General features: G+C 43.1%; 1 protein-coding gene across 7 annotated transcripts in view; it reads right to left on the reverse strand.

The window, feature by feature from the left end:
- The window catches only part of FARP1 (FERM, ARH/RhoGEF and pleckstrin domain protein 1), a 210,979-nt gene extending 191,587 nt beyond the window's left edge, over positions 1-19,392 (reverse strand). For 6 of the 7 annotated variants that reach the window (XM_030036358.2, XM_030036357.2, XM_030036360.2 and 3 more), the window contains exon 1: positions 19,058-19,149. The gene's annotated coding sequence lies outside the window, so the exon portion shown is untranslated. Of the gene's footprint in view, positions 1-19,057 lie in introns of all 7 variants that reach the window. The other variant, XM_030036356.2, reaches the window with a different exon arrangement.
- Between the last annotated feature and the right edge of the window lie 953 nt (positions 19,393-20,345).

The raw sequence follows: 20,345 nt of genomic DNA on the forward strand, positions 1-20,345 counted from the left end.
GTTCACACTTTGCCCAATATCAGACATATTCCTGACATGTTGTTTCTGATGTACCACTGCCTGGAAGGGGTATTTTGGGTGTACTGCACCCCCTGCCTCCATTTGTTTCCATATACAGCCTCTAGACTTTGCTCCTCTAAACTGCTATGTGCTTCAGACAGCTTATCTACAAGGTGCCTCTGCAATCACCCAGCGTTTCCTATGTTCAGGTTCAATTTGCAAGCCAAACTGCTGTAGCAAAGAACATTTTCCAGGGAAATTTGCTAAAACCTTCTGGTGATAGTAATACAACATTCATTGTCATTAAAAGACATGATTTTTAATATGCTGCTTTGTGTTGTTCAGGATTCAGTCAAGGAGTCAGACAATGAAGTCGAACAGCAGCAGTGCTCTAACTGCTCAGCACAAGCCTCTGTGTTCAGTCTCACAAGACCACTGCTAAGAAAAAAAATCTTTCCAAGACTATTGTCTCACCTAAACAAAAGGGTATTTAACTGCTCCCTCATTTAACCCAAATGGAAAGCTATTGTCATTCCAGTAGTCTTTGGGAGGTTCTGTGACTACCCACAAATCAAAGACGAATATTCTGGGAACCAATGCCACCAGTATGACTATCCCTTCTAGATTCAGCTGCAGAAAGAGGAAGCGCTTAAATTTTCATATTGTTAAAAGAGGACAGCAGGCATGTCTATGCAAAGCAGCCAATTTCAGATATCAAGTAGTATCCAGGTAGCATCCAAGCAAAAACTAAAAATGTCTCAATAATGTAAAGTTAAGGCTTGGATATAACCACAAGGGAAGCAGCTGGGTGAAGTGAGGAGAAGAAGGGCGTGAAAGAACACTGCAAAGCCCCATCACATCACCAAGAACACTTCCTTATCCTCCAACTTCACTAAGACCTGAAGGCAAAACAGCCTTGGACTACAAACAAAAATGGAGCCTGAACACTGGACTGAGCTCCTGATCATTCTGAAAAGGAGAGTTCAAGTATAGCCCCTTTCAATTTCTTTAAGCATATATGAGATGGTTTGAGTTTTCGGTCTTGCCTTGCTGAAGAAGTCTCTCTAACATTACAGGGTAATGTAGCTCTAGACTCCAGGCATCTTTTGATCAGACTCACAGAAAAAGTCTTCCTAGTCTCTGCAAAGGAAAACAGGGTTCAGAAGCATGAAGGCATCTACTGTTGCTTATGTAAATGACATTTTGCTGTAACAGGTTTTTAAATAAACTGTCTGCTCCCTTCCTCAAAAAGCTGAGGTTATCACAGCAAGGAGACAAGTAGAAAATAAACATGCCCACAACAGCATACAGTTTCCAGGAATTGTGCTTGGGAGGATCTACTTGTAGGTTATTTCATTCTCCCCCCAACATGTGAAATGGCAGGAAATTCAAGTTCATATGTGTAGGGGACAAATCTCATCTGAATACACAACTAGCCATGCACAAAGTAGTCTGCAGCGGAAAATGAGGTGAAAAATCTCTTAAACAGAGACAAGCACATTGAAAGTATATCTGAGGCTCACACATCTCATAAGAGCTTCCCGGACTAGGACTAGTAGCAGTAGTATCACAAGCCTTGCTTGGAAAGAACAGGTTATTTTTCTGCAGCAAAGAGTAAGCATTCAGGAAACCCAAACAACCAACCAAAAAACCAAACCAAACCAAACAACCCCCCAAAAACCCCACCAAAACCAATCTTTTGTGCATCTGTCCTTCATCATTTAAAAAAGATATGGTTATATTGTAGCCTGCACCTTGGCAGTGTTCCTTTTGACTCGCCTCCATGGCTTAATACATGCTCTACTAGTACATGAAACTTGGTGAAGTAAAAAAAAAAAAGACAGCATACGACTATTTTTGAAGTCTTTTTAGATTAATTTTATGGTCCAAGAAGAATAAAACAGATGGCTCAAGTCATTATTGGAAATTAAACACATTAGTAAGGACAAAACCTCACATTAAAATTGCTTTTGTCATTTTCCTCTAGAAGTTCATTTCTATCAGTTGATACATCTCAAAGATTCATTTGCAGTTAAATATAGTCTTGACATTTACTTTGGTACCTCTTTTTCCATAACAAGCAGGTTACACAATATTTACACACTTTTCTAAGTGTTAGAGAGTCTTGTTTACATTTATTGCTTTTACACCTCCTGTCTTAAGAAATTAGCAGTGGATTTGTTTCTTTATACTAAGACGCCAATTTTACTGTGGCTTTCGATACACTGCATTTGGAAGGAACTAAACTTAAACCACTAAGATGTCTTAAAAGTCATCCTAAAAATGCATCAGCAAATTAAAAAAAACAAACAAACAAACAAAAAAAAAACACCACAAAACTTTACCACAAACAAGACTGCTATTTAAAACAGAATGATTTATTATACAATGGAGAGATTAAGATTTGGTGACCATAATTAATTTTTCAATTCACTAATAGTCAAATTTACTGAAATATCAAGAAATTCTATTAGGTATCTAAAAAACACTAAGGCTGTGAAAAACCTAATTTGCATGATGCCTTCAGTTAGATACCTAGAGTTCTTTGTGTGCTTCAAGCTTTAATGCACATAATCCTAATTTTCTCCCATCTGATTATTTTGTTCATAGATTAAAAGGGACAAAGGAAGAAGAAAAAGCCTTCCTACTTTCTGAGCTCCCAGATGAGTTCTCAGTCCTGAGTTTATTCAAAAAGATAATATTCTCTCTGCATCTGGCAGCTAAATTGAAAGCAAATACATAACGCAAAAGCTTTTCTGCTTCTCAAAAAATGAGAAGTACTTACACTTGGAAAAATGTAAAAAGCAGAACTTTATCCGGTGTAAAGACACTGAAGTAGAGATCTAAAAAATTTAAAGGGTAGCTCCCCTTCAGTTGCCTTATATATTTTAAATGACTGTATACAATAAATGACAATACAAAAGGCACATTGTTTAACCTACTTAATTTGAGAAGTCACTGCTACCAAGTGTTTTATTTAAGTGAAACCAGCAGGTACAGGTAAGGCCTTCCCAAAAGATTCAAATTTCATTTGCCAGTTTTATTCCGAACAGAAAGTTTTTTAAAAAAGAAGACGTTTACATTATTTTTTATGCATCCTGGTGTCAACCTGCTTATTATCCACAGCTTTGCTACTTCCCAAGGTCTGTATTAAACATTGCAGCCATCTCAATTACAGATTTTAAATTAATGTTTCCAAGTTGTTTCTTCCACACTGAAAGAATTTTACTCAAAATCCTGGTGAAATACTAGCAGACTGCTGCCAGCATTCAGGATCTGACCTCTCATTACTATTTAAAGAATACACATCCAAGAAGTTCAAAATTTTCTTTGCCAGTTTCTCAGTGCTTTCACAGCTCCTCGTTTCAGTTCTCTCTGAACTCGTGCTGCTGCACGGCAGCCTCCTGGTTGCCCCAGCAGAGCCCGCAGACTTTCACGGGGCTCTAAGGAAGTGCACGCAGAGAAACAGCGTGCAGCAGCCATAAAACCAGCCCTCTGCCTCAACCAGGCCACAGAATCAGACCGTAAATGAACGTTTAGCGTTACAGGAGATTCCCAACCCATCTATGCCAAAATAGGCTGTAAGAACGCTGGAATGCTTCAGAAAGAGGGATGTTTCCCCCCCTACTTTGAAAAGCAATCTTAACGGTTTCCATGTTTCTACATCTGGTTGTTCTATAAGGTTACAGAGGTGAAAATATGGCTCAATTTCTCTTTTCCTACCAGTAGAGGCTGAATTTCAAGTTGCACGCAGCTAAAGAACACCAACCTTTCTGGCTCACTGTGCAGACAGGGATGCTCTCAGCGAGATGATTATCCAGGAATCAAGCACAGAAGGAGCACATGTTGGAAGAGAGCCCATTTACTTAATGAGAGGCATGGAAGCTCTTCCCCCCTCCTGCCCTTCCAAGAAACGCCACCTGGAATATTTCTGCCTGAAAAAACTGATGTTTCTGCAGAAATCAAGAGAAGGCTGTACAGGGGCAACTTAGGTCAATTTTTCAAGTACTTATAGAATGATAACCAAAAAGGAGGTAACAACTGTGGCACCAACAGCAAGTTTTAATGGACCAGCTAGGGTAACATTTCAGGGGACGTATGAGCAACCCCTGGAAAGTATGCAAGTGGCCCAGTTGCACACAAGCAACTCATACATAGAATAAAAGGTTCACACCAGAAAGGACCTGAAGTCCTAACTACGTTAAAATAAACTCTAAGTACAAACCAGCCTATTTTCCAGCCTTGCAATAATTTTTAAGCTCTACTTGCTGTTAGAGACTACAGAAATAGAACTAATTTTGCTTAGTAACTATATCACAATACCGAAAAGCTACCAACACACTTAATCTTTGCAGCAAGGGACTACAGGGGAAAAAAAAAAAGAAAGTGAAGAAAAAGGCTACATGCAACACTATATGCTGGTGTCTAGCAAGCCCTAATTCTCCCCTTCTCCCAGTAAGATTTCCCCAGATACCCTCCGACATGCTTGGGAAAACCGCACTATTCTCAGCCCATGCAACGCAGCAAGGTCAGCAGGAGCATCCCATGGTCGGGAGAAAAACTGTTCCTACCCTTCAGTTATCAGCTGTGTTCAAGGCCAAACGCTGCAGTTTCACCATTCTCATTATCTCCTCAGTTTGCTCTGGTGGATCCTGGGTTTCATCCCCATTTACCAAGCCTACACAGTCTTGCCTGTATCGTTGCCGCAGAAAGTTCAGCTTCTAAGTGAATTAAACTTCTTTGTTCACCAAGTCAAGTTTAAATAATGCTGCTAGAAAAACCACTGAGGCTGTTACTAAACAAAGTAGACACACAGTCACGAACCTGAAGTTTTCACCCTTCTTGCAACAAAGTATGAGTCTAGCAACTACTAGGACTAGTTAGTCAGTTAGAGAATACTAACTATGTGTACAATTTGGGAGGCTTATGGCTCGGTTCTCACCTATCTGAAGTGCTTAAGATAGGGAAATGGATAAACAACAACTACCTATGAGGTTGTTAGACCTTGTTAAGTTAAGGGAAAAAAATGGTTGTTTTTTTTTTAATGGAAGACAACATAACAAAAAAAAAAAGTATGGGTATGATTATTCAATCCTTTTAAAGTCTTTTCCCCTCGATTAGTAAATTCTAAGCATGAAGAACCAGCAGAACAGCCAAATGCAATATTGCTTTAAGGGAAATAAATAGTATGTTACCACAGCCCTCAGCTTGCAAAGTGACTCTGGCTTTTCGCATGTTCTGCAAAAATACGATATCCTTTAGGCAGCTCTCTTAATGGACTCATTCAGTGAGGAGCCTTCGAAGTTGCATTCATCTAATAAAAAAAAAAATTAGTGGCTGTCTTAGTCAGTAAGGAATACATACAGCCAGGCAGCAGAGAACCTCTGTTAATGGATGTAGGGCATAGCAGCACCTTACTGAATTACTGCAGCAAAGTCAGGCTTCTTGAAAGGTCTTAGAATGATCAGAAGTATATAAATGAACTCCTTATTAAAGACAGTTTTTATAAACAAGATTGATGCTTTAAAGCTTTCATAGACTAACATGCTTCTAACATCTTATGGAACAGAATCCCCGCTCCACTAATATTTTTTGTATTTTACTCCCCTTTTTTGTCTCTAGCATACCCAAGACATTCCAACAAACACGTCTGCTATCATCCTTCAGCTCAAAAAACAGACATACTAACCAAAATAGGTCATCATGCCTTACTAACACAGATAAAATGACTAAGTATATGGTAACAAAAAGGAACCTTGAGGTTATTAATCACGAACTGCTTTAGCTCAGCATAAAAATAATGATTAATTACATTTCAAGAAAACAAATGTATAGAATATTTTATATAACATGGAAGATAGAGAAGAATTATTAAAATTCAGAAGCAGAGAGACTGACAGATCTCTACTGTCCAGTAACTAGGTTACACATCATCTTTCTGGAAAGTCAACTGCCATGAAGACAAACCCCAGCACAGTGAGTCCTCCTGAAGGGCTCCATGCCGCAGGTAACTCTCTGTACTAGAACCGGACAACCCAGAGCAGAACAAAAGCTTCCCAGGGAACCAAGACAACTGCCACAGCAGAGCAGCAAGGGAACAAACCATCTGCAGGATAATATAGTGTAGGAGCATGTAAGGGATGTGGTCTGCAAGTTGAGTGGGAAGTTTAAAGATTTAGGAAGAATTAGAGCAGTTTTACACAGACAGTTTACCAGCAGAAAAAAATCCCCAACAATAAGATCGTAAACCATGGAGTAGATTGTTGTTGTTGTTGGGGTTTTTTTTCTTTTAATGGAAGCAGTGGTATTTAAGACATGTGAAAGAAGCCTGAACAAAAAAATCAGTCCTTACAGAAAGCACCTTTCAATCAGATTATGGATACAGAAAAGACAATTTAGGACCATTGACAAGATTCCTACAAACACTGCCTCAAGCCTGTAGTTACCTAAAACTTGTCCTTCGGTCACTGAAAACACAGCTCTGCAGGAAACGGAAACAACAGGAACCTCATCCTACAAATCACTGAACAAAAATTGAGGCAGGTAATATCAAGGGTGATTACTATTGAGAATATAAGGTCCTATCCATTACAGAGTAGAAGATACATCGTGTTTACTGTTCAAGGTGCCTGATCTGTTAAGTGATGGAAAAAGACACTGATTTGTAAATCCGTGAAAAAAGAAAAAAAAATATATGGATTTCTCTTAGTGGAAAAATGACTGAATAAAATAAATAAAGAAAGAAATCGGGGACATTAATACTCAGATTCTCTTAGTAGTTGATAATTGTCTCACAATCACTGCACGTTTCTTGAAGTTTTTCTTAATCATATGGTACACAACAATGTGTATGTATAACTTACATGACAAAGCACAAAATTTAAAAACCATTTTAAATTTGAATCTTGTGATGATCACAAAGCAAATCTTCAGCTGACTGTACTCTGCTACAGGGGAGAAGGGGAAAAAGCCTCTAACAAATCCATCAGTATAACTGTCCAATACCAGGCTTGCCATTTGTAGTCTTTCTAAATCATACCAATCATACGCAAGATCTGTTGCGGCGTTTAAAGGTTTCCTGCCAAAAAAATTTTAGTTTTATTGGGCCATCAAAACCCCAGATGAGTCTCGAAAGATTTGCATTCCTTCCTTACTGTTAAGAAAACTGTAGGACTAATGGAAAAACAGTATTACTCAAAACTTACATACTTACACTTTTGTTGAAGATGTAAATGAACAGCTAAAGAGTTCTGGGACTCAATACCAGCAACAGTTTTGGCTATAAGCTTACTGAAACTTTACAAAACATAAACAGTGTGTCCTTCCCTCACATTTAGCTTATCAATGGAAGAGATAAATACAAATATTATGGATAAATACTATAGAATGCTGTCACAGATGGTAACCGCATTAAAAAAGGGGGCTGGGAAATAAAAACATGCATAGAATTCAAGAATGAAAAACAAGTAAATATTGTACAAATAATCAAGGTAGCCAGGTTTGGAGAACATCAAATAATTCTTAGCAGCTGAAAACCTGATAAAAGTAGCATCAGTAACATCCCACCTTCATTAAAGGAATAATTCAGATTGCAGACTCTTCGCCCTTTATTTCAAGAAGAAAAGCCATGTATTCATTAATTTCTAGTGATTAAATACATTTTCCTAATCTCAGCCTTGCAATGGTAACAGTATTGTTGGGTTTATTTTTTCGCACAAACTGACGTTAAAACTAAGACAAGAGGAATGGTTCTTCCCAAGACTGCCAACAACAGCGCACATGATGTGCAGAAATAGAATCACAGAACCTTGATTTACATCATGTTTTTCTTTCACCCTGAAAGAAATTCAGCCTTATTAGCGAATCAGAAAAAAAACCATACATACTGCTAAAACACTGAGAGTATATGCATATGGGAATTTCGAGGAGGGGAAATAAAGGGGACATAGAGGGTAGACAAAAGAAACAGGCACAAAGAAATGGGTTACTGTTCTTTCCTCTAACATGAGCTCATTGCATATTGGGTAACGATAATTCCCCACAACGTTCCATGCATTCAGAGGTCAAGACTTTTGCTTTTCAACTGTCCCCATCAAATCTTATTCCCTGAAGAAAACAGCCTGAAGCTGTCCCACAGAGCACAGGCTCTCAAACTTTGGGGTTAAGGATTCTAGCTCTGCACCGTGTAATATTGCATCAGGCACCACCGACACAACCCTCAAAGATGAGCACTGTAACACAGCACACTTAAACAAGAAATACGAACAACAGGCAGTGAACTAAGAGCTTCTAAAGGCTATTCTGTCTATTCCAAAATAGCAGGGACATGGTATTAATACAATTGTATTCACTGTATTAACATTCAAAGGACTCATTTCACCTACGTTGCTGTGTGACTTAAATTTAAAAGCAGAGCTCCTCAATGCTTTCAGAGCATCGATGGGGGACAAGCCTGGCCTCACTGAAAGCACCCCCCCAAGAGGGAGCCCCTGTGTCCTCATGCCCAGTTACAGAGAAACCACTCCACCCACCACACCTGGTATTAAAAATCTTTATTTCCCAAACACAGAACTACAGATATATATAAGGTAGAGTCCTCAAAACAAGCACCCGGATCATTGCTATTCTTCCCTGCAGTCCCCCACAGCACGAGGAATTTGATTAAACTTCCTCAACAGGAGAGCACTAAATAAACACTGTAAATTAAACAAAACTATGCTGATGATCTAGTTGCAATTACTTCCAATTGATTTGAGTCTTTATTGTCCCCTCAAGCTTTAAACTTTGTAGATAAAAAAAGATCAGGCCTTACTGGAGGAATACCAAGGAAGGAGTTACGAAACCTTCCTTAAGCACATTCAAAAGTAACCAGACTAGTTTGTCCTCCTGACGAGATTCCAATTAAATTTAGCCTGGAAGTCTAAGGAAAAAAATGGGCTATTCTAGGATTTGCCATAAATAAGCAAGTTAATGCTTAGAATAAATTCACTCATTGGTTAATATACACACATACAAATTATAAATTGCTGCAGCATATTTTGTTTCACAAAAGTCAGACACTGCCAAAAGACTTTAGGAAACTTTTACCCAGATGATACTGTACAATCCAGCTCTCAGGCATTTCAGCCTTTTCCAAGTTAAGCCAAACTGTCACTTGATTGCAACAGGAAACATATGCACACGAGTGAAGCAAGGTTGCTTACTGCAACTCAAATATTCTGTGGGAAAACAAAAGCAGATATTCTTCTTCCACTCCCGGGAACTCTTCTGCAGAAAAATCCTGGAGATACTTACAGATTTTAAAACATCCTCTTAGGTCCTGTTATATATTATCAGGTTGGTTTTATAATTAATTTTCAGATATTAATTTCATTAGGATCAATCTGCTTGCAAGGACCAGACCTATTATTCTGATTAATTTTCTCTTCCATGTCTCCAAATCACATTTTCCTTGCCAAGCTGGGACCGTTCTGAGATGACCATTCTCTGAAATTCATTCTGCTCTGAGGCTAGCCCAGAACTGCCACAGATAGGGGCTTTAAAACTTCTAGTAGCATTTTACATTTTTCTGTAGACATTTTTTGGATGTAGAGCTACCATTTTCCCTTCACAGCACACATCCAGGCTTCAGTTCCAACCTTGGGGTGCTTTTAAGCGGAAAGAACTTTGTTCAGGTTGGAGGGGGCATTTTTGTTTTGACAAAAGCAGGCAGAAAAGTAGAATATAGACTCTTCTTCAGGATTTTTTCTATTGAATTATGTTTACACTAAAATGAAAATTCTTTGAGCTTTCCTGAAGGACAGACATAATCTAATCTTGCAGCTATAAATATCCTCATATCACACTGATTTTGCAGAGAATCCGAATCCAAAGATGAAGGGGCATACCTAGCTCTCCCTGTTATTTTCTTTACATGACACTGTAGTTCTGTTACTTACATTCATCTATTGTGGTACACACTCAAACAGCTGACCATTTCTATAGCTAACTACTTCAGCTTCAATTAGGGTATTCCTTGTCTGTGTATTAGCTGTTCTCATCACATCACCTATTTTCTGCTTTAAATATTCTAAACAACATAGAATATGTATTTTCAAACATTACTCTCACTTTTAAGGTAAGCAACTTTGAAGGAAAATTTGGTAGTTTTTTCTACCACGCAAAGAAATTTCACCAACAGATCTAAGGGTGCCAAAGCAACCCTAGCAAATACTTGATTAAGAACAATACTCCATTCAGTTTTAAGGCTTTTACATACATGTCTGAATTTTCTTGATATATAGACTGCTGGCTTTGTTTGTTTTTTTAAAACAGGAAAATGAAAAGTCTACAACTTGGTTCCAGAAAAAGAAAATGTTTCTGAACTCCATCTCTCATCGTATGTACAAACTCATACACACACGCTACTCCACCACAACGGTGATTCAATTTTTCAGTCATGCACTGGTAGCATGCCACAATTAGTCCCTAGCTTTCCTCCATCATGCACTATCTCTTCATTCAGGAGGACAGGAATGGCTTCCCTGTGTTGGGTTTTCTCAAGCAGAGAGCTACCATCAAGTGTCATTTGCTCATCCATTGCTTCAAGTGATCCTTGAAGCATTATTACAACTAGAAACTGCTCCAATGATTTCTCTGGTGCCTTAGTGTGCAGCCACTGTACACAAAATTAAGCAAGAAATGCTCATATTCAAGGTATTGCCTGACTGACAATTTCCTGGTTCAGAATCTGAACTAGTCCTTGATTTGTACTTTAAAAGCTGGGCAACTGGCGGTAAACTTCACACAGATATCCTGCTCTTGCACCATCGCTTTGATACTTCACTGGATAAAGGTACACTGCTTCATGGCTACGGGAAGCACTTCCAGATAACTGTGGGAAACTGTGCTTGGTGTCAATGTGGCCAAGGTTTTTGATACAGATTTCACTTTCTGGACAGGCTTCATTAGGACTAGGTTTGTTTCCTCCCCACTATGAGCCACTATGTCAACGTGCTCACACCCGGTGACCAACAGAGCTAATAAAAATTGGTTTCCACCCAACTAATACCCTTCCCTCAGCCCCCACATGACAAAAAGCCAGCTGCTGCACAGCTCACTCCACCACACACCTCCTGTCCTGCCAGCCTTCCCAACACTATCCCATTTACTCACTGCTAATGAGATAGCATGAGGCTGCGTTTGCTTTGAGCAGTACCTATGTGACTGCCCAGCCAACACATGTTCTGATCGGGCAGCTGACCGGCAACGCAGATGACCTCCAGCAACAGCTGCAGTGATTTGAGTCTCTCCTCTATCTAGCACTTATTTTTTAATTAGACAAACAATGAAGCTTAACATGGCTGAAGTTGCCTAACAGTTTACAGAAGTATAGACAGAGAACAGTCAGAAACAAAGAGGCAGCATTACCATTCAAGTCTTAATTGTAGATAATATGAAAAAAAAATTGAGGTGGAAAAACCTGCCCCATAAAGTTACCATCAGCAACTTCTCTCCTACAGGTCTGTTTAGAAAATCTTCTCTCAGAGGTTCACTTCCAACTCTCATGTTTTAGGCAAACAGATCCTATATCCTTGGAATTTTGTCACTTGTGACTTATCTCAAAATTCAAATATTATTAGTAAATGCAGATCTGTGAGCAGCACTTAATTAGAATGCCTTTTAAAACCTTTTTTATATTCAAATGGCAGTCACTTGCCCTTCTTTCCACTGCAATACTATCACACCATCTGCTTTGTCTTTGTCTTATTTATTTATTTACTATTGAGGCACTTTGAGGATATCTTCTGCTAGCTTCAGGTTTAATATTTATTGACTGTACATTCTAGGTATCTTTTCCTTTTTGCTTGTTTTATATTTCTTTTCATGGTTTCTAGTATTTTATTTTTCATAGTACTGAAAATTATGCTCAACATTTCGAAGGACGCAAGGGGAAAAAAATGGCGCTCCGCACCAAAACATTACACAATTTTACTTTCCACGTTACACTGCTTAATTCAGCTAAGCTGTAAAAAATGGCTAATGAACAACACGGGTTACAACAGCACAACCATACAGTTGATCTTCCTACATGCACATACTGATGCCTCTGTTTAAAAAGCAACAAAACTACTGAATGTTTAATATTTTAAGGTAAACATTAATGGTTTCAGGTCTTACAAACACAATGCAAACCACAGATTTTCAAGAGGAATTTCCACAAAGATAGGATAGGAGCAGAGGTCTTCAAATAAAAAGACTGCGAATTACCTCCAAATAGGCTAATCTTACAGATTTGCACAAAATAGGTTTAACTACCATAATGCATTAAGACTACTTGCTACATAAAGTTACATACACTCTTAATTCTCTAAAATGTACGGCAACTGAATCCCCCCTCCCCATTCTCCCTTTATATTTTTCATATCATTAAGAGCCTGAATAAATAACTGCTCCCTGGAAAACAGGAAACTCCTGAGAGAAAACATAACTTCTGCAGATTCTTACTTTTACAAGAGCTTTACCTTTCTTTTTAGCCTTGATGTTTGAGAAAATAACTTCAGGCAGGACAAATTAAACAAATCATACTTTTCCTTAATCTGAAAAAGACACTAGTATTATACACCACAGCAAGAGCCGGCCAGAGACTTCTCAGTTGTAATCACTGTTATTGCAATCATAAGACTGCAGAGAATTAACAAAACAAAACCAAATCAAATTCACTTCACTTTGATGGTAAGCCGTAAGCAGCAGCAATCTCCAGGATAATTCAAGAAATGAGAGAGACGAACAGAAAAAAAATCCTCAACCCCCAAAAGACAACCCATCCTCCCTTCCCATAATTGTAGGAAGACCAGGGTGGCCAGGGAAATGCTCCAAGTCTGTCTGATACCTGCTGTGTTCCCAGAGCCTCTGAATGATGAGAAGCCCCGTTCCAACTGAATAGCGATATCACCACATCCTCTTTTCCTCTTAAAAGAGGTTTATTTTCAAGATTTATTTTCACTTATTTACTAATGCAAGGGAAAACACCTCCTATGTAAGTAACATGAAAGTTTGCTTGGCATTCCTGCCTCTCTTTGTGCAAGCCTATGTTTTAAACCCACCTTGTAATGGAAAAGACATACTTGCCATTTCATATAAGTTAATAACAACTTTCCCCTCCCCTGAACTTTCAGGCCAAAATCAATGCCATACAAACCTGTCGAACAGGAAGCCTAATGATTCTAACATATGCAACCGAAGCGATAGGGAGTTCCACAGTAAAACTGATAAGGAGAGACATAAAAGACTAATGAGCAGCCTGCCAGTGCTCCATTGCTGGGCTAGCAAAGGTCCCCATGGAACACCTTTGGTATTGTTCAGTGGGGAGACGGAAGGCTGGGACATGTCCAAAAACAACACTCAGAGATGGAAGAAATGAACACACAATGTCTGCAGCTCAAGTGCTTAATCCAGGCACAGAAAAAATTTATTTGAAAGAATGTAACCAACAGAAAAATGCACGACGCAGAGCGGAAAGAGCCAAATAAACATAGACAGGTTACTGAGCAGCTAGACCCTTCGTGCCACATTTGCTATTTGAATAAATTGACAAATGTCTTCTTGACCTGTGCCTGTGGTGCAGGTGACTGAAAATAAGAGTCTTTGATTAAGGAGACACAGTCGTCAGTATTATTAGTGACCAGCGATCAAACAACTGGTCCTGCAGTAATCAGGAGTGAAAGACACAGAAAGGCTGACAGTGGCCAGCAAGAAGCAGCAGCCCCAGACTGGAGAAGGAAGCACCCAACAACACCAACTTTCTCCTATTACTGCTAGGTTTTCCAGTTTACCACTAAGTCATCTTTTGACCTATAAAAATGGGTGCTCTTCCCTAGCAATGTTCTGTACAAGACAATCCAGGTACTCAAGCAGTTTGTCCCACAGGCAGCGATCCCATTTTTTCTAGGTGTACAGAGCATAGTGCCTGCACTCAAATGCAGTTGTTTCAAGCAGGGGTGGCTTGCTACTAATCTCTCTGTTCAGAAAGTCAGAGCTGTCCATGTGACACGTCTCCAGCTGCAGAATTTCTATAATACTTTGTGTATTACACACCTAAATACCTTGTGTATTATAGAAATAGATGCTTTGGGGAGACCTAAACCTTGGGGGAAGAGGGGAAGGACCCCTTTGGTTACAAGACTTACCCTCTTCACTTCTGTGTTAACATAGCCAATGAGGGAGAGAGCTTGAATGGCAATTTAAAGACCCTTAAAAGACTGTAGAACCACGCATCAAATTGGTGTGTAATAGTCTCTTGATGTGCTTTCATTATGGCAAATTCAGTCACCCTGCAAGGTCCAAACCATTACTTGCTCCCCCCCCGCCCCGAGTCAGCATATTTGGAAGGAAACTGGGATGGAAATCATCGTTAACATTACTACTCATTTGAGAAATCTTGTACCACGGGACGTGCAGCACTGATGTCGAGGTAGCAAAAAAACTGATTTTAATGGCAAGCAGCAGAGTGCTGCATAGGCAAGGCATCACCAGTAAGGGAATCAGCAACACTATCTCAGAGACACCATCTCCCACCTTTCAGTGGGCTTTACCACTACACTCGATTTATAAGCTGGGAAAGAAAACACAGTCTGGAAACACCATCTCTGCCTTATACTAAAATACCACTCAACCCCACGAAGTATTCCTCATGCCTAGTAACAAACACGTATTGTACAGAAATCTTCTACTGCAAACCTCAGTATCCAGATTTCATGGCTTGAGAAAGTTCTTTCCTCCATTTTATACAGTGACACAAAACCCGATTTTACTGTACAGACTTTACTGTGTAACGTTTAAGGGCACATTACAAAAATCACAGTTCCGTCCGAGATCAACAGAAAACAGAACTGTAGCACCTCCGTGAACTTCACCAACAAAGCTTCATTTTATTTGAGTACCAACTAACAGAGCCACCATTCTTTTTTTCTTGAAGTCTTTTTTGACAACAAAACATTAAAAATAATTTCCCCCACTTATATTCCCAGACAAAAAAAAAAAAAAAAAGTAGTTGCATACCCCGTTTCTCAAATCCCCCCAAAGGCATATCATATTTTCATTTCTCATAATATTTAATCAAGTCTACTTCATTATAGAGAAGGCTAAAAAGCTCATCATGCTGCAATTGATTACAAACAAGATAGTGCCCACATCTGATAAAGACTGACCTAATTGTCTGATTGGTCTACATTTCTGCAGGCCAAATTTACTGACATTTTGCACAAATTCAAAGCTGACTGAGCAAGATGACCTTTTATACCCCTCTAATTAGTCTTCTCTGCCTTTACAACCAGAAAAGCAAGTTGCCCCTTTACTCTCCCTAATTCAGCAGTCCATCTGTAAACTATAAACTTCACCATCTACTCAGCACCTACCAGTCAGAACAGTACACGAGGAAAAAAAAAAAAAAAAAAAAAAAAAAGAAAGAGAAAATACACAAACTGCAACCTTTCAAAGTCATGAAATTAAGTCTGGAAAGGCCCTTTTAAGATAAATATGCCAATTTCTAAAAGAAGAAACAGAAAAAGCAGGACAAGTTGGTGGACCCAAATTCAATAAACAGCATATTTATCATGCTCTTCTAAAAAAAGACAATATAAAATAAGGACACTGGCATAGACAAGCACCATGAACAGCAAACCAGAAACCAAAACCAGTAAGTTTAGTCCCTATCACTAACATCAAAGCACAGTAGGAAAACTATAATGCAAATACATTGATTCTGCACTAGAATGTAACCAAGATTAATAATGCAGAGGTTTAACTGCAGAAAACATCCACTAGAACTTAATTTATGTATATAATGAGGTTTTGCCACCCAATCCTACAGCTGCAAAAAATACTTCTTAATTACAAATGTAAGTTTGAAAAGATGAGTCGAGTCAACTCCACCAAAGTTCTGGATCCAGATCTCCACTGCAGTCAGCAAGACGCAGATCTGCATTCCCCCAAGCGAAGCAGAGGGGAGGATGAGGTCAGAGCACTGACCTGCACTTCAAATTCCAGTCTCGGGAAAGAGGGACAGACAACCACTAACAGCCGGAGAAGACATAACATCATTCTCTGCACAGTTTTCCACCCTGCAAAACCTGAGGGGACACACTCAGCCGGCGATGTGCATGTGATTCTTTAGCCCACTGGCAGCCCTGAAATTTCTCTGCCCACCAGCCAACTTGTCACTGCCAACACTGTGAAAACAATATGGTCCCATAGACTATCTTCCCCAGCTTCATGCCCTAACAGATCCCAGTTTGGGAGTCACTGCACCAGTCAGTCCCTTTCAGAAATCCGTGCCCAAGAGCAAGCCAAAGACTTAATGCAAAGATATTTCAAACCAGAGAAGCATTTCTTTTGCATAGCTCCATCACGAAGCATAATCCAAAAAGCTGCCAGCATTGGCAGCCTCATATTCATCAGTGTCAAGAATTTTTATATTTTTTTAAAAAGAGCTGCTAATTTTCATCATAGATGAATTTCTTAAGTGGAAGCTTGGATTTTTTCCCTATGTCAAATTAATCTAAAATCAGCAGGGAAAATTTACTGAATAGCTCTATAAATTCAGAATTCTCCATCTGAATTTTAATGCTGAAATACATCTCCTAAAGCAAGTCTTTCTCTTTTCTTTTTCAAACCATCACATTTGAGTGGTGTTTCCCCTTTGGTCATTTATCATCCACAATTTTCTTTCAAAAAGTTTGGTTACAAGTAGCACGCTTTAAGATATTGATTACAAAATGACTAATGAGCTGTGTCAACCTGAGGGGGGGGAGAGAAAAAAAAATTTCCAATTTGAAGTCCAGCCATTAAATAAACGTCAGGCTTTGGTATTACACATTCAATCTCTTACCAACTTTCGACATTTTGAAGTGCCATGTTACTGTCTGTTAAACATTCTGCCCACTTTCCTAGTTTATTCAGTTCGTTCAAGAAAACAGACTGCAGAAGAAAAAAGCCCACAATTTAATTGGCTATACACAAGATACTGCAAAAAATGAGCAGAGAAATACAGCTTTCTAGCCCCTTCCCCTGACGACAACAGTTGGCCCTACTACCAACGTTCCCTTCCACAGGTACACTTGAATTTAAGGTCTGTGGGGATAAAAGAATTTACAGTGTGTTTGGGCTGATATAGCATGTCTGAGCTTTCAAAAATAGCCATTGTAATTCAGTGTATTACATATAACCCCTCATCTTTGCTGTCCACAAAGGAAAGAAAAGAGACTCTACCCAATCCTAGAAAAAAACCATACCTAAGAGAACAAAACTCTGGATTAGAAAGCAAAAACATTAAGGGGGATCCCCAAGCCAGAGAGTTGCGACACTTTGCTCAGCACTGGACTGGACACTTCTGACACCAGGGAAAGCCAGGGCAAAGAGGGAAGGCAAACTCTCACCTGGCCTCGGTAGCAGCCCGGTCCTTACGCACGCCGAGCTTACCAGCGAGGTGCATGTCGAGGTAACTACAAGCCCCAGGATGCAACACGGCGGGCACAGCACGCACAGCTCCCAGCGCAGAGTTTCGAGACCCCGTTCAGGTCGGACATGTGAGGCACAGCTAAGAGGATTTTCTACTTTCTTGGTACGCGGGACCATTTCTAAAAAGGCTCAGACCCACTAATTAGCTAGATAGCGCAGTTCTCACATAAACATCCGTAAGTAGGGGAAGGGGATATCTTAGTTCAAGGGAAAGTTTGGGGCTTTTCTTAACTGGACTCCTTCAGAATTTTGCTTTTGTTGGCTTGATTCCAACATCAGCTGCTTGCTGTAAACACATATTGGAAGCAATACAAGGAGCAAGAGTCAAAGTATCTGAGAGATACGAATAATAAAACAGCTGAGCGATACTGTTCCTTTAGAGCAATCATCTTTCCACCCTCCAGGGACAAATCTCTTTGAAGGAAACCCTGGTAAGAAGGCTGTGACCGAAGAAGATATGCTATGCGTTTCATTTATTTCTTGCCAGCAATCAAGCAAATCTGGCAACTTTAAAAAAAGCTCCACAGAGTTTGCGTCTGCTTTAAAAAAAAAAAAAAAGCAGCCGAATCACAAAAGATAAGGCCTACTACACATGAGCTCCCACTCTGAAAATAAACTTCCGTTTGCTCAAAACTTTCCCCAGCGTTTCACGCCCGTTCGAAGCCGACCATACCGAAGAGCGGGAAAGACTCGGTTTTGAAAGCGGCGAACTTTCCGGCGCGGGCGAGGCGATGGCGGAGGCGTCGAGGGAACCAGGCCGGAGCCACCTCGGCGCACCCCTGGGGCGTGAAGGCGGAGGGACCCACCGGGCTGCCGCCCTCACCGCCCCTCAGGGAAGCCGGCGCTGGGCGGGGGGCGAGCGGGGAGCCCGAGCCCACCACCACCACCGCCTGCCGGGCTGGGCCGTCCCGTCCTCCCCGAGCCTCCCCGGGGCCGAGGCGGGGAAGGAGGAGCGCTGCCCTCGCACGTCCGTGTCGTTCCCCCCCACACACACACACACCCGCCCCGGAGCGGCACCTCCCCGCCGGCTGCCTGCCCGGGCTAAACCTTTCCTCGGGCCAACGGGGACGTCCGTCCCTCCAACTCCGCCCGTCACCCAGCGTCCCCCTCAGGGCTCCCGCCCCGCCGCCGCAGGGACGCCCGGGGAGTCCCGCCGGGAGGACACCCCGCCTTCGGGTCCGCGTCCCAGCCCGGGCTTGGGGGGGGGGGGGGGCCGAAACAAAAGGCACCGAGTCGAGCGGCCGCCCGGACTGCGCCCGGCCGCGGTGGCCTGAGGGAAGCGGGGGAGGGAAGGCGGCCTGGGCGCCGCTGGAGCGCGGTGCCTCCCCCCGCGGATTACCCGCGGTAACGGGATTAAGCGGCCCCGGGCAGCGCGGCCCCGCGGCTGTCACCGCCCGGGGAGGGGGCGACGCGGGCGTCGGTCCCGGCCGCCGGCTCCCTCACGCCCCTCGGGCGGGTCCCGCCGCCTGCCCCGCAGCCCTCGCCGCGGATGCCCGGCCGGGGCGGGCGCCCAGCCGCTCCCGCTCCCGCCCGGCCCCATTGTTCGGCGTGCCGCCCTTACCGTGCGCGGGGCTGGGGCTGCGGGGGCTCCCGCGGGCTCTCCTCGCTGCGGCTGGGTGCAGGGGCAGTCGCGCTTGGCCGCCGGAGGTCCGAGCCATTAAAAGCTCCGCGGGGAGGAGAAGGAGAAGGCGGCGGCAGGAGTGGTGGTGGCGGCGGGGGGAGGAGGAGGAGGAGGAGGAGGACAGCGGGGGGCTCGCAGGAGCAGGGTCGCCATGTCCGGCTTTGCAGCGGGGGGAACCCACCGGGCTGGGCGCTGAGGAGAAAGGGGGCAGGCGGCGACGGAGGGGGGGGACGGGGAGGGGAAGAGCCGGGGGGGGGGGGGGGGGGTCCTGCTGCCGCCTGCAGACCGGGGGAGCGGGAACTGGACGCCGCGCTGCCGCGGCTGCACCTCCCCTAACCCTGCCCCCTCCCGGAGGGGGAGCCGCCGGCGGGAGGAGGCGGCCGAGAGCCCCCTCCAGCGTTCACAGGCGGCGGTGGCTCGCCATGGCCGCTCGGCTCAGCGCTGCTCGGCGGAGGAGGAGGAGGAGGGAGCGGGCTTCCCGCCTCGGCGGTGCCGCCCGGCTGCAGGTACGCCGGCAGCCCGTCGGGGGAGAAGAAGAAGCAGCGACCGCCGCCCTGCGGCGCCGGGGGGGGGGGCTTCCCGATATCCTCCTCCTCCTCCTCCTCCTCCTCCTCCTCCTCCTCCTCGTCGTCCCGGGCACCAGAAGGGGCGAGCAGCGCCCGCCCAGGTGGCCGGCGGCGTGAGGGAAGGGTTAAAGCAGGCTGCAGCCCCGCAGCTGAGGGGGCAGAGGATGGCGGGGCCTGCCTTTCCCGCCTTCAGCCGCTGCCCCGGGGCAAGGAGGGCGGGAAGCAGAGGCCCTGGGCGATCGTTGCCCCCTTTCTGTGGATTTTGGGGACCGCCCGACGAAGGTGCCCTGAGGGGGGGGGCACGGGCAACCCGCGGGGCGGCCGTCCCCTGCTGCTCCTCGGAGAGGGAGTTGGTTGGGTGCCCCGGGGGCTGAGAGGCTGTTAAACCGGGTGGCTCCCTGAGGAGGAACCAGGACATGGCTTCAGGGGGTCTGCGCAAACCCATTAATACCCCAGCTTTTCTGCTTTAGGAGGAGGCCTCAGGAATCGACGGGGGGCGGATCAATGCTTGATTTACCAAGAGGTATCCCTCCACACTCCCTCCCGAGGGCTTGCCTGAGACGCCAGAGAAGCCGAAGGACGAGGTGTATGGGTGGTCTGTTCACATTTATGGTTACTACTTGGACAACCACAGATCACAGCACTGTAAAATATAACAAGTA

The sequence above is a fragment of the Aquila chrysaetos genome, chromosome 14, assembly GCF_900496995.4.
Source record: "Aquila chrysaetos chrysaetos chromosome 14, bAquChr1.4, whole genome shotgun sequence".
NCBI lineage: Eukaryota > Metazoa > Chordata > Aves > Accipitriformes > Accipitridae > Aquila > Aquila chrysaetos.